Source organism: Oncorhynchus kisutch, linkage group LG15 (genome assembly GCF_002021735.2).
Source record: "Oncorhynchus kisutch isolate 150728-3 linkage group LG15, Okis_V2, whole genome shotgun sequence".
Taxonomy (NCBI): Eukaryota; Metazoa; Chordata; class Actinopteri; order Salmoniformes; family Salmonidae; genus Oncorhynchus; species Oncorhynchus kisutch.
This window is the reverse complement of record NC_034188.2, coordinates 932,982-948,165: the sequence shown is the minus strand read 5'-3', so window position 1 is coordinate 948,165 and position 15,184 is coordinate 932,982. Positions and strand designations below refer to the sequence as shown.

The 15,184-nt window shown below is 44.0% G+C and overlaps 1 protein-coding gene across 2 annotated transcripts in view; it reads right to left on the bottom strand.

Moving 5' to 3' along the window:
• The window catches only part of sh3bgrl (SH3 domain binding glutamate-rich protein like), an 83,971-nt gene that overhangs the window by 27,650 nt on the left and 41,137 nt on the right, over positions 1-15,184 (bottom strand). Inside the window, exon 2 of one of the 2 annotated variants that reach the window (XM_031789449.1) lies at positions 5,259-5,375. The exons of the other annotated variant lie outside the window; for it this stretch is intronic. The gene's annotated coding sequence lies outside the window, so the exon portion shown is untranslated. The remainder of the gene's footprint in view (positions 1-5,258; positions 5,376-15,184) is intronic. 2 annotated transcript variants of the gene reach the window in all.

Sequence of the window (15,184 nt, the reverse complement as noted above, 5' to 3'; positions counted from 1 at the left end):
GTACTGTATTGACTGGGTTAGTGCTGTATTGACTGGGTTAGTACTGTATTGACTGGGTTAGTGCTGTATTGACTGGGTTAGTGCTGTATTGACTGGGTTAGTATTAGTACTGTAGTGACTGGGTTAGTGTTAGTACTGTATTGACTGGGTTAGTGTTAGTACTGTATTGACTGGGTTAGTGCTGTATTGACTGGGTTAGTGTTAGTGCTGTATTGACTGGGTTAGTACTGTATTGACTGGGTTAGTACTGTATTGACTGGGTTAGTGCTGTATTGACTGGGTTAGTGCTGTATTGACTGGGTTAGTGCTGTATTGACTGGGTTAGTGTTAGTACTGTATTGACTGGGTTAGTGTTAGTACTGTATTGACTGGGTTAGGGTTAGTACTGTATTGACTGGGTTAGTGTTAGTACTGTATTGACTGGGTTAGTGTTAGTGCTGTATTGACTGGGTTAGTGTTAGTGCTGTATTGACTGGGTTAGTACTGTATTGACTGGGTTAGTGTTAGTGCTGTATTGACTGGGTTAGTACTGTATTGACAGGGTTAGTGTTAGTACTGTATTGACTGGGTTAGTACTGTATTGACTGGGTTAGTGCTGTATTGACTGGGTTAGTGCTGTATTGACTGGGTTAGTGCTGTATTGACTGGGTTAGGTGTTAGTGCTGTATTGACTGGTTAGTGTTAGTGCTGTATTGACTGTATTGACTGGGTTAGTGTTAGTGCTGTATTGACTGGACTGGGTTAGTGCTGTATTGACTGGGTTAGTGTTAGTGCTGTATTGACTGGGGTAGTGCTGTATTGACTGGGTTAGTGTTAGTGCTGTATTGACTGGGTTAGTGTTAGTGCTGTATTGACTGGGTTAGTGGTAGTGCTGTATTGACTGGGTTAGTGTTAGTACTGTATTGACTGGGTTAGTGTTAGTGCTGTATTGACTGGGTTAGTGCTGTATTGACTGGGTTAGTACTGTATTGACTGGGTTAGTACTGTATTGACTGGGTTAGTGCTGTATTGACTGGGTTAGTGCTGTATTGACTGGGTTAGTGCTGTATTGACTGGGTTAGTACTGTATTGACTGGGTTAGTACTGTATTGACTGGGTTAGTGTTAGTACTGTATTGACTGGGTTAGTGTTAGTACTGTATTGACGGGTTAGTGTTAGTGTTGTATTGACTGGGTTAGTACTGTATTGACTGGGTTAGTGCTGGTATTGACTGGGTTAGTGTTGTATTGACTGGGTTAGTACTGTATTGACTGGGTTAGTGTTGTATTGACTGGGTTAGTGTTAGTGTTGTATTGACTGGGTTAGTACTGTATTGACTGGGTTAGTGCTGTATTGACTGGGTTAGTACTGTATTGACTGGGTTAGTGCTGTATTGACTGGGTTAGTGCTGTATTGACTGGGTTAGTGTTGTATTGACTGGGTTAGTGCTGTATTGACTGGGTTAGTGCTGTATTGACTGGGTTAGTGTTGTATTGACTGGGTTAGTGCTGTATTGACTGGGTTAGTACTGTATTGACTGGGTTAGTGTTGTATTGACTGGGTTAGTGTTGTATTGACTGGGTTAGTGTTGTATTGACTGGGTTAGTACTGTAATTGACTGGGTTAGTGTTGTATTGACTGGGTTAGTGCTGTATTGACTGGGTTAGTGTTAGTACTGTATTGACTGGGTTAGTACTGTATTGACTGGGTTAGTACTGTATTGACTGGTGTTAGTGCTGTATTGACTGGGTTAGTGCTGTATTGACTGGGTTAGTGCTGTATTGACTGGGTTAGTGCTGTATTGACTGGTTAGTACTGTATTGAACTGGGTTAGTACTGTATTGACTGGGTTAGTGCTGTATTGACTGGGTTAGTACTGTATTGACTGGGTTAGTGTTGTATTGACTGGGTTAGTGCTGTATTGACTGGGTTAGTGTTAGTGCTGTATTGACTGGGTTAGTGCTGTATTGACTGGGTTAGTGTTGTATTGACTGGGTTAGTGCTGTATTGACTGGGTTAGTGTTAGTGTTGTATTGACTGGGTTAGTGCTGTATTGACTGGGTTAGTACTGTATTGACTGGGTTAGTGCTGTATTGACTGGGTTAGTACTGTATTGACTGGGTTAGTGCTGTATTGACTGGGTTAGTACTGTATTGACTGGGTTAGTGTTAGTGCTGTATTGACTGGGTTAGTGTTGTATTGACTGGGTTAGTGCTGTATTGACTGGGTTAGTACTGTATTGACTGGGTTAGTGCTGTATTGACTGGGTAGTTTAGTGACTGTATTGACTTGGGTTAGTGCTGTATTGACTGGGGTTAGTGCTGTATTGACTGGGGTTAGTAACTGTATTGACTGGGTTAGTGTTAGTGCTGTATTGACTGGGTTAGTGTTAGTGCTGTATTGACTGGGTTAGTACTGTATTGACTGGGTTAGTGCTGTATTGACTGGGTTAGTACTGTATTGACTGGGTTAGTGTTAGTGCTGTATTGACTGGGTTAGTGTTAGTACTGTATTGACTGGGTTAGTACTGTATTGACTGGGTTAGTACTGTATTGACTGGGTTAGTGCTGTATTGACTGGGTTAGTGCTGTATTGACTGGGTTAGTGCTGTATTGACTGGGTTAGTACTGTATTGACTGGGTTAGTGTTGTATTGACTGGGTTAGTGTTGTATTGACTGGGTTAGTACTGTATTGACTGGGTTAGTGTTGTATTGACTGGGTTAGTGCTGTATTGACTGGGTTAGTGCTGTATTGACTGGGTTAGTGCTGTATTGACTGGGTTAGTGCTGTATTGACTGGGTTAGTGCTGTATTGACTGGGTTAGTGCTGTATTGACTGGGTTAGTGCTGTATTGACTGGGTTAGTGCTGTATTGACTGGGTTAGTGTTAGTGTTGTATTGACTGGGTTAGTGCTGTATTGACTGGGTTAGTGTTAGTGTTGTATTGACTGGGTTAGTACTGTATTGACTGGGTTAGTGCTGTATTGACTGGGTTAGTGCTGTATTGACTGGGTTAGTATTAGTGCTGTATTGACTGGGTTAGTGCTGTATTGACTGGGTTAGTGCTGTATTGACTGGGTTAGTGCTGTATTGACTGGGTTAGTGCTGTATTGACTGGGTTAGTGCTGTATTGACTGGGTTAGTATTAGTGCTGTATTGACTGGGTTAGTGCTGTATTGACTGGGTTAGTATTAGTGCTGTATTGACTGGGTTAGTACTGTATTGACTGGGTTAGTGCTGTATTGACTGGGTTAGTGCTGTATTGACTGGGTTAGTGTTAGTACTGTATTGACTGGGTTAGTGTTAGTGCTGTATTGACTGGGTTAGTGCTGTATTGACTGGGTTAGTGTTAGTACTGTATTGACTGGGTTAGTGCTGTATTGACTGGGTTAGTGTTAGTACTGTCTTGACTGGGTTAGTGTTAGTACTGTATTGACTGGGTTAGTGTTAGTACTGTATTGACTGGGTTAGTGTTAGTGCTGTATTGACTGGGTTAGTGTTAGTGCTGTATTGACTGGGTTAGTGTTAGTACTGTATTGACTGGGTTAGTGTTAGTGCTGTATTGACTGGGTTAGTGTTAGTGTTGTATTGACTGGGTTAGTGCTGTATTGACTGGGTTAGTACTGTATTGACTGGGTTAGTGTTGTATTGACTGGGTTAGTACTGTATTGACTGGGTTAGTACTGTATTGACTGGGTTAGTGTTGTATTGACTGGGTTAGTGCTGTATTGACTGGGTTAGTGTTAGTACTGTATTGACTGGGTTAGTGTTGTATTGACTGGGTTAGTGCTGTATTGACTGGGTTAGTGCTGTATTGACTGGGTTAGTACTGTATTGACTGGGTTAGTGTTGTATTGACTGGGTTAGTGCTGTATTGACTGGGTTAGTACTGTATTGACTGGGTTAGTACTGTATTGACTGGGTTAGTGTTAGTGCTGTATTGACTGGGTTAGTACTGTATTGACTGGGTTAGTGTTAGTGTTGTATTGACTGGGTTAGTGTTAGTACTGTATTGACTGGGTTAGTGCTGTATTGACTGGGTTAGTACTGTATTGACTGGGTTAGTGTTAGTGTTGTATTGACTGGGTTAGTGTTGTATTGACTGGGTTAGTACTGTATTGACTGGGTTAGTGCTGTATTGACTTGGGTTAGTGCTGTATTGACTGGGTTAGTGCTGTATTGACTGGGTTAGTGCTGTATTGACTGGGTTAGTACTGTATTGACTGGGTTAGTACTGTATTGACTGGGTTAGTGTTAGTGCTGTATTGACTGGGTTAGTACTGTATTGACTGGGTTAGTGTTAGTACTGTATTGACTGGGTTAGTACTGTATTGACTGGGTTAGTGTTAGTACAGTATTGACTGGGTTAGTGTTAGTACTGTATTGACTGGGTTAGTGCTGTATTGACTGGGTTAGTGTTAGTGCTGTATTGACTGGGTTAGTGCTGTATTGACTGGGTTAGTGTTAGTACTGTATTGACTGGGTTAGTGCTGTATTGACTGGGTTAGTGTTAGTACTGTATTGACTGGGTTAGTACTGTATTGACTGGGTTAGTGCTGTATTGACTGGGTTAGTGTTAGTGCTGTATTGACTGGGTTAGTGTTAGTGCTGTATTGACTGGGTTAGTGTTAGTGCTGTATTGACTGGGTTAGTGTTAGTACTGTATTGACTGGGTTAGTGTTGTATTGACTGGGTTAGTGCTGTATTGACTGGGTTAGTGTTGTATTGACTGGGTTAGTACTGTATTGACTGGGTTAGTGCTGTATTGACTGGGTTAGTGCTGTATTGACTGGGTTAGTGTTGTATTGACTGGGTTAGTGCTGTATTGACTGGGTTAGTGTTAGTGCTGTATTGACTGGGTTAGTGCTGTATTGACTGGGTTAGTGCTGTATTGACTGGGTTAGTACTGTATTGACTGGGTTAGTGCTGTATTGACTGGGTTAGTGCTGTATTGACTGGGTTAGTGTTAGTACTGTATTGACTGGGTTAGTGTTAGTACTGTATTGACTGGGTTAGTGCTGTATTGACTGGGTTAGTGTTAGTACTGTATTGACTGGGTTAGTGTTGTATTGACTGGGTTAGTGCTGTATTGACTGGGTTAGTACTGTATTGACTGGGTTAGTGTTGTATGACTGGGTTAGTGTTGTATTGACTGGGTTAGTACTGTATTGACTGGGTTAGTGTTGTATTGACTGGGTTAGTACTGTATTGACTGGGTTAGTGCTGTATTGACTGGGCTTGTTTTTGTGCTGTATTCCCTGTGTTAGACTGCAACTGACCTCAAGCCACACTTCAACATCCCAGACTGTGAAACACGTGTGTGTTTGGGGGTGTGGTTAGTGGCTGGTCCTGAGGCTGTGGTCCTATCAGAGCAGCCCTGGGTGGTGTCGGTGGGGCTAGGGAGAAAAGATGGCCCTATAAGGAGTCAGGAAGCCAAGGGCTTTAGAGGAACCAGTTTGTCGGTCAGACACACACCATATATGGCCTGGTACAGCTGTTACACACTGATACTCTACTGCAACACACATGCACACACAAAAAAACAGGCATGCACACACACCCACACACACATACACACGCAAACCACACACCAGGAGAATAACAGCTAGCAATAACAACCAGTATTGGTTCAGCTGAGTGAGTTCTAAATGAACAGTTCTGCTGTTTGAATCATTACATGATTGTTCGTATTGTTGAACCAAGAGAGAGAGAGAGAGAGTTGAGGGAGAGGGAGGGGAGATGGAGGGAGGACAGGGAGAGAGAGAGAGTCGAGGGAGGGGAGATGGAGGGAGAACAGGGTGAGGGAGGACAGGGGGAGAGAGAGAGCTGAGGGAGGGCAGATGGAGGGAGGACAGGGGGAGAGAGATAGTTGAGGGAGGGGAGATGGAGGGAGGACAGGGTGAGGGAGGACAGGGGGAGAGAGAGAGAGAGTCGAGGGAGGGCAGAGGGAGGGGAGATGGAGGGAGGACAGGGTGAGGGAGTAGGGAGGGAGGGAGGGAGGGAGAGAGGGAGAGAGGGAGAGAGGGAGGGGAGGGAGAGAGGGAGAGAGGGAGAGAGGGAGAGAGGGAGAGAGAGAGAAACCAGAGAGTATGCTGGGAAAACCTGCACAGCAGTAACAAACTCCCACCCTTTCTTTCTTTCTTTTTTTCTCCTTCTCCTCTCCTCTTCCCTCTCTTCTCTCCTCTCAATGTTAACAAAGCTCTATTGTGCAGACGACAAACAAAATTAAGTTAGATGAGATCTCCAGTCTCCATCTGCTCCACTACACTAATTACACAACTACAACTGGAACATTCTCGCTGTAACCAGACTGTAACAGAATATATTTATTTATACACAGCGTGCAACAATCTAATACTACTGTAACATAATATATTTATACACAGCGTGCAACAATCTAATACTACTGTAACATAATATATTTATACACAGCGTGCAACAATCTAATACTACTGTAACATAATGTATTTATACACAGCGTGCAACAATCTAATACTACTGTAACATAATGTATTTATACACAGCGTGGCAACAATCTAATACTACTGTAACATAATGTATTTATACACAGCGTGCAACAATCTAATACTACTGTAACATAATGTATTTATACACAGCGTGCAACAATCTAATACTACTGTAACATAATGTATTTATACACAGCGTGCAACAATCTAATACTACTGTAACATAATGTATTTATACACAGCGTGGCAACAATCTAATACTACTGTAACATAATGTATTTATACACAGCGTGCAACAATCTAATACTACTGTAACATAATGTATTTATACACAGCGTGGCAACAATCTAATACTACTGTAACATAATGTATTTATACACAGCGTGGCAACAATCTTTTTTCAATGTATTTGATAGATTACTGTTTATTTGCCACTAGTCAGCAACTTTACACAAAAGCAAGTTCTCTGGGTGTGTTTTTAAATAGACTCTAACCAGACTTTAACAGAAGGGTAATGTCCTGTAACCAGACTGTAACAGAAGGGTAATGTCCTGTAACCAGACTGTAATAGAAGGGTCATGTCCTGTAACCAGACTGTAACAGAAGGGTAATTTATGTCCTGTAACCAGACTGTAATAGAAGGGTAATGTATGTCCTGTAACCAGACTGTAACAGAAGGGTCATGTCCTGTAACCAGACTGTAATAGAAGGGTCATGTCCTGTAACCAGACTGTAACAGAAGGGTAATTTATGTCCTGTAACCAGACTGTAATAGAAGGGTAATGTATGTCCTGTAACCAGACTGTAACAGAAGGGTAATGTATGTCCTGTAACCAGACTGTAACAGAAGGGTAATGTATGTCCTGTAACCAGACTGTAATAGAAGGGTAATATATGTCCTGTAACCAGACTGTAATAGAAGGGTAATGTATGTCCTGTAACCAGACTGTAACAGAAGGGTAATGTATGTCCTGTAACCAGACTGTAACAGAAGGGTAATGTATGTCCTGTAACCAGACTGTAACAGAAGGGTCATTTATGTCCTGTAACCAGACTGTAATAGAAGGGTAATATATGTCCTGTAACCAGACTGTAACAGAAGGGTAATGTCCTGTAACCAGACTGTAACAGAAGGGTAATGTATGTCCTGTAACCAGACTGTAACAGAAGGGTAATGTCCTGTAACCAGACTGTAACAGAAGGGTAATGTATGTCCTGTAACCAGACTGTAACAGAAGGGTAATGTATGTCCTGTAACCAGACTGTAACAGAAGGGTAATGTCCTGTAACCAGACTGTAACAGAAGGGTCATGTCCTGTAACCAGACTGTAACAGAAAGGTAATTTATGTCCTGTAACCAGACTGTAATAGAAGGGTAATGTATGTCCTGTAACCAGACTGTAACAGAAGGGTAATGTCCTGTAACCAGACTGTAACAGAAGGGTAATTTATGTCCTGTAACCAGACTGTAACAGAAGGGTAATGTATGTCCTGTAACCAGACTGTAATAGAAGGGTAATGTATGTCCTGTAACCAGACTGTAACAGAAGGGTAATGTATGTCCTCTAACCAGACTGTAACAGAAGGGTCATGTATATCCTGTAACCAGACTGTAACAGAAGGGTAATGTATGCCCTGTAACCAGACTGTAACAGAAGGGTCATGTATGTCCTGTAACCAGACTGTAACAGAAGGGTAATGTATGTCCTGTAACCAGACTGTAACAGAAGGGTAATGTCCTGTAACCAGACTGTAATAGAAGGGTAATGTATGTCCTGTAACCAGACTGTAATAGAAGGGTAATATATGTCCTGTCACCAGACTGTAATAGAAGGGTAATGTATGTCCTGTAACCAGACTGTAACAGAAGGGTAATGTCCTGTAACCAGACTGTAACAGAAGGGTAATTTATGTCCTGTAACCAGACTGTAACAGAAGGGTAATGTATGTCCTGTAACCAGACTGTAATAGAAGGGTAATGTATGTCCTGTAACCAGACTGTAACAGAAGGGTAATGTATGTCCTCTAACCAGACTGTAACAGAAGGGTCATGTATATCCTGTAACCAGACTGTAACAGAAGGGTAATGTATGCCCTGTAACCAGACTGTAACAGAAGGGTCATGTATGTCCTGTAACCAGACTGTAACAGAAGGGTAATGTATGTCCTGTAACCAGACTGTAACAGAAGGGTAATGTCCTGTAACCAGACTGTAATAGAAGGGTAATGTATGTCCTGTAACCAGACTGTAATAGAAGGGTAATATATGTCCTGTCACCAGACTGTAACAGAAGGGTAATATATGTCCTGTCACCAGACTGTAACAGAAGGGTAATGTATGTCCTGTCACCAGACTGTAACAGAAGGGTAATGTATGTCCTGTCACCAGACCGTAACAGAAGGGTAAGGTGTGGGGTATTTCCTGTAACCAGACTGTAACAGAAGGGTAATGTATGTCCTGTAACCAAAGATCTCGGAGCTACTCTGGACCCTGATTTCTCTTTTGATGAACATATCAAGACTCAATCAAGGACAGCTTTTTTCCATCTATGTAACATTGCAAAAATCTGAAGCTTTCTGTCCAAAAATTATGCCGAAAAATGAATCCATGCTTTTGTCACTTCTAGGTTAGAATACCGCAATGCTCTACTTTCCGGCTACCCGGATAAAGCACTAAATAAACTTCAGTTAGTGCTAAATACGGCTGCTAGAATCCTGACTAGAACCCCAAAATTGTATCATATTGCTCCAGTGCTAGCCTTTCTACACTGGCTTCCTGTTAATTAATAACTAGGGGGCAGTATTGACTAAGGGGCAGTATTTTCATTTTTGGAAAACTAACGTTCCCGTAGTAAACGGGATATTTTGTCAGGACAAGATGCTAGAATATGCATATAATTGACAGCTTATTATAGAAAACAAACTGTAAAAATATTGTCTGTGAGTATAACAGAACTGATATTGCAGGCGAAAGCCTGAGAAAAATCAAATTCGGAAGTGACTCATCTTTTGAAAGCTCTGCGTTCCAATGCGTCCCTATTGAGCAGTGAATGGGCTATCAACCAGATTACTTTTTCTACATATTCCCCAAGGTGTCTACAGCATTGTGACGTAGTTTTACGCATTTATGTTGAAGAATTCCCGTAAGCGGCTACATTGCGCAACTGGTCACCTGATGGCTCCCAGAGTGATTTTCGCGTAAAATACAGAGGTAGCCATTATTCCAATCGGTCCTACTGATAACCAATTGTCCCGGTGGATATATTATCGAATAGATATTTGAAAAACACCTTGAGGATTGATTATAAACAACGTTTGCCATGTTTCTGTCGATATTATGGAGCTAATTTGGAATATTTTTCTGAGTTTTCGTGACGATTTCTCAGCCAAACGTGAAGAACAAACGGAGCTATTTCGCCTACAAAAATGATATTTTTGGAAAAAAGGAACATTTGCTATCTAACTGGGAATCTCGTGAGTGAAAACATCCGAAGCTCATCAAAGGTAAACAATTTAATTTGATTGCTTTTCTGATTTCCGTGACCAAGTTACCTGCTGCTAGCTGGACAAAATGCTATGCTAGGCTATCAATAAACTTACACAAATGCTTGTCTAGCTGGCTGTAAAGCATACAGGGTGATTAACAAAAGGCTAAGCTGTGTCTCAATATATTTCACTTGTGATTTTCATGAATAGGAATATTTTCTAGGAAGATTTATGTCCGTTGTGTTATGCTAATTAGTGTCAGTCGATGATTACGCTCCCGCATGCGGGATGGGGAGTCACTAGAGGTTTTAAGGCAAGGGCTGATTTCAAGGTTTTACTGCTAAACTACAAAGCGTTACATGGGCTTGGTGAACGGAAAGGCTCTGGAGCAACGAACCACCCTTGCTGTCTCTGCCTGGCAGGTTCCCCTCTCTCCACTGGCCTCTAAGCCTATTACGGGGGTAGAGTCACTGGCTTACTAGGGCTCTTTCATACCGTCCCTAGGAGGGGTGCGTCACTTGAGTGGGTTGAGTCACTGATGTGATCTTCCAGTCCGGGTAGGCGCCCACCTCGGGTTCGTGCCGTGGCGGAGATCTTTGTGGGCTATACTCAGCCTTGACTCAGGGCACTACGTTGGTGGTTGAAGATATCCCTCTAGTGGTGTGGGGACTTTGCTTTGGCAAAGTGGGTGGGGTTATATCCTGCCTAGTTGGCCTTGTCCGGGGGTATAGTCAGAAGGGTCCACAGTGTCTCCAGACCCCTCCTAATTCTCTCACTTTCTCTCCTTCTTCTCTCAGAGGACCTGAGCCCTCGGACCATGCTTCAGGACTACCTGGCCTGGTGACTCCTTGTCCCCAGTCCACCTGGTCGTGCTGCTGCCCCAGTTTCAACTGTTCTGCCTGCGGCTATGGAACCCTGACCTGTTCACCGGACGTGCTACCTGTCCCAGACCTGCTGTTTCCAACTCTTTAGAGACAGCAGGAGCAGTAGAGATACTCTTAATGATCGGCTATGAAAAGCCAACTGAAATTTACTCCTGAGGTGCTGACTTGCTGCACCCTCGACAACTACTGTGATTATTATTATTTGACCATGCTGGTCATTTATGAACATTTGAACATCTTGGCCATGTTCTGTTATGATCTCCACCAGTACAGCCAGAAGAGGACTGGCCACCCCTCATAGCCTGGTTCCTCTCTAGGTTTCTTCCTAGGTTTTTGCCTTACTAGTTTTTCCTAGCCGCCGTACTTCTACATCTGCGTTGCTTGCTGTTTGGGGGTTTTAGGCTGGGTTTCTGTACAGCACTTTGTGACATCGGCTGATGTAAAAAGGGCTTTATAAATACATTTTAAATTATTCTCACACATTTTCTCTGAAGAGCTGCCTTTTCTCACACATTTTCTCAACTCCTGGAGCTGCAGCCTGCCTTGACATGATCATGCTGCTGTAACAGTACTGGGTAGAGGCAAAGGTTTCATGACTTCACAACACTCAACTCTCTCTAGCAGACTGACTCTCTTCATGACTCCTGTGATCAAGGGTTAGGGGAAGGTCGTGGGACTCACGATACTAGTTATTCAAGGGTTAGGGGAAGGTCCTGGGACTCAATGTACTAGTTATTCAAGGGTTAGGGGAAGGTCGTGGGACTCACCATACTAGTTATTCAAGGGTTAGGGGAAGGTCATGGGACTCACCATACTAGTTATTCAAGGGTTAGGGGAAGGTCCTGGGACTCACCATACTAGTTATTCAAGGGTTAGGGGAAGGTCGTGGGACTCACCGTACTAGTTATTCAAGGGTTAGGGGAAGGTCCTGGGACTCAATGTACTAGTTATTCAAGGGTTAGGGGAAGGTCGTGGGTCTCACCGTACTAGTTATTCAAGGGTTAGGGGAAGGTCCTGGGACTCACCATACTAGTTATTCAAGGGTTAGGGGAAGGTCCTGGGACTCAATGTACTAGTTATTCAAGGGTTAGGGGAAGGTCGTGGGACTCACCATACTAGTTATTCAAGGGTTAGGGGAAGGTCATGGGACTCACCATACTAGTTATTCAAGGGTTAGGGGAAGATCGTGGGACTCACCATACTAGTTATTCAAGGGTTAGGGGAAGGTCGTGGGACTCACCATACTAGTTATTCAAGGGTTAGGGGAAGGTCCTGGGACTCACCATACTAGTTATTCAAGGGTTAGGGGAAGGTCGTGGGACTCACCGTACTAGTTATTCAAGGGTTAGGGGACGGTCGTGGGACTCACCATACTAGTTATTCAAGGGTTAGGGGAAGGTCCTGGGACTCACCATACTAGTTATTCAAGGGTTAGGGGAAGGTCGTGGGACTCACCGTACTAGTTATTCAAGGGTTATGGGAAGGTCGTGGGACTCAATGTACTAGTTATTCAAGGGTTAGGGGAAGGTCGTGGGACTCACCGTACTAGTTATTCAAGGGTTAGGGGAAGGTCCTGGGACTCACCATACTAGTTATTCAAGGGTTAGGGGAAGGTCCTGGGACTCAATGTACTAGTTATTCAAGGGTTAGGGGAAGGTCGTGGGACTCACCATACTAGTTATTCAAGGGATAGGGGAAGGTCGTGGGACTCACCATACTACTTATTCAAGGGTTATGGGAAGGTCGTGGGACTCAATGTACTAGTTATTCAAGGGTTAGGGGAAGGTCGTGGGACTCACCGTACTAGTTATTCAAGGGTTAGGGGAAGGTCCTGGGACTCACCATACTAGTTATTCAAGGGTTAGGGGAAGGTCCTGGGACTCAATGTACTAGTTATTCAAGGGTTAGGGGAAGGTCGTGGGACTCACCATACTAGTTATTCAAGGGTTTAGGGGAAGGTCCTGGGACTCACCATACTACTTATTCAAGGGTTAGGGGAAGGTCGTGGGACTCAATGTACTAGTTATTCAAGGGTTAGGGGAAGGTCGTGGGACTCACCATACTAGTTATTCAAGGGTTAGGGGAAGGTCGTGGGACTCACCATACTAGTTATTCAAGGGTTAGGGGAAGGTCCTGGGACTCACCGTACTAGTTATTCAAGGGTTAGGGGAAGGTCGTGGGACTCACCATACTAGTTATTCAAGGGTTAGGGGTAGGTCGTGGGACTCACCATACTAGTTATTCAAGGGTTAGGGTAAGGTCGTGGGACTCACCATACTAGTTATTCAAGGGTTAGGGGAAGGTCCTGGGACTCACCATACTAGTTATTCAAGGGTTAGGGGAAGGTCGTGGGACTCAATGTACTAGTTATTCAAGGGTTAGGGGAAGGTCGTGGGACTCACCATACTAGTTATTCAAGGGTTAGGGGAAGGTCGTGGGACTCACCATACTAGTTATTCAAGGGTTAGGGGAAGGTCGTGGGACTCACCATACTAGTTATTCAAGGGTTAGGGGAAGGTTGTGGGACTCACCATACTAGTTATTCAAGGGTTAGGGGATGGTCGTGAGACTCACCATACTAGTTATTCAAGGGTTAGGGGAAGGTCGTGGGACTCACCATACTAGTTATTCAAGGGTTAGGGGAAGGTTGTGGGACTCACCATACTAGTTATTCAAGGGTTAGGGGAAGGTCGTGGGACTCACCATACTAGTTATTCAAGGGTTAGGGGAAGGTCGTGGGATTCACCATACTAGTTATTCAAGGGTTAGGGGAAGGTCGTGGGACTCACCATACTAGTTATTCAAGGGTTAGGGGAAGGTCATGGGACTCACCATACTAGTTATTCAAGGGTTAGGGGAAGGTCCTGGGACTCACCATACTAGTTATTCAAGGGTTAGGGGAAGGTCGTGGGACTCAATTTACTAGTTATTCAAGGGTTAGGGGAAGGTCCTGGGACTCAATGTACTAGTTATTCAAGGGTTAGGGGAAGGTCGTGGGACTCACCATACTAGTTATTCAAGGGTTAGGGGAAGGTTGTGGGACTCACCATACTAGTTATTCAAGGGTTAGGGGACAGTCGTGGGACTCACCATACTAGTTATTCAAGGGTTAGGGGAAGGTCGTGAGACTCACCATACTAGTTATTCAAGGGTTAGGGAAAGGTCGTGGGACTCACCATACTAGTTATTCAAGGGTTAGGGGAAGGTCATGGGACTCACCATACTAGTTATTCAAGGGTTAGGGGAAGGTCCTGGGACTCACCATACTAGTTATTCAAGGGTTAGGGGAAGGTCGTGGGACTCACCGTACTAGTTATTCAAGGGTTAGGGGAAGGTCGTGGGACTCAATGTACTAGTTATTCAAGGGTTAGGGGAAGGTCGTGGGTCTCACCGTACTAGTTATTCAAGGGTTAGGGGAAGGTCCTGGGACTCACCATACTAGTTATTCAAGGGTTAGGGGAAGGTCCTGGGACTCAATGTACTAGTTATTCAAGGGTTAGGGGAAGGTCATGGGACTCACCATACTAGTTATTCAAGGGTTAGGGGAAGATCGTGGGACTCACCATACTAGTTATTCAAGGGTTAGGGGAAGGTCGTGGGACTCACCATACTAGTTATTCAAGGGTTAGGGGAAGGTCCTGGGACTCACCATACTAGTTATTCAAGGGTTAGGGGAAGGTCGTGGGACTCACCGTACTAGTTATTCAAGGGTTAGGGGAAGGTCGTGGGACTCACCATACTAGTTATTCAAGGGTTAGGGGAAGGTCCTGGGACTCACCATACTAGTTATTCAAGGGTTAGGGGAAGGTCCTGGGACTCAATGTACTAGTTATTCAAGGGTTAGGGGAAGGTCGTGGGACTCACCATACTAGTTATTCAAGGGATAGGGGAAGGTCGTGGGACTCACCATACTAGTTATTCAAGGGTTTAGGGGAAGGTCCTGGGACTCACCATACTACTTATTCAAGGGTTAGGGGAAGGTCGTGGGACTCAATGTACTAGTTATTCAAGGGTTAGGGGAAGGTCGTGGGACTCACCATACTAGTTATTCAAGGGTTAGGGGAAGGTCGTGGGACTCACCATACTAGTTATTCAAGGGTTAGGGGAAGGTCCTGGGACTCACCGTACTAGTTATTCAAGGGTTAGGGGAAGGTCGTGGGACTCACCATACTAGTTATTCAAGGGTTAGGGGTAGGTCGTGGGACTCACCATACTAGTTATTCAAGGGTTAGGGTAAGGTCGTGGGACTCACCATACTAGTTATTCAAGGGTTAGGGGAAGGTCCTGGGACTCACCATACTAGTTATTCAAGGATTAGGGGAAGGTCGTGGGACTCAATGTACTAGTTATTCAAGGGTTAGGGGAAGG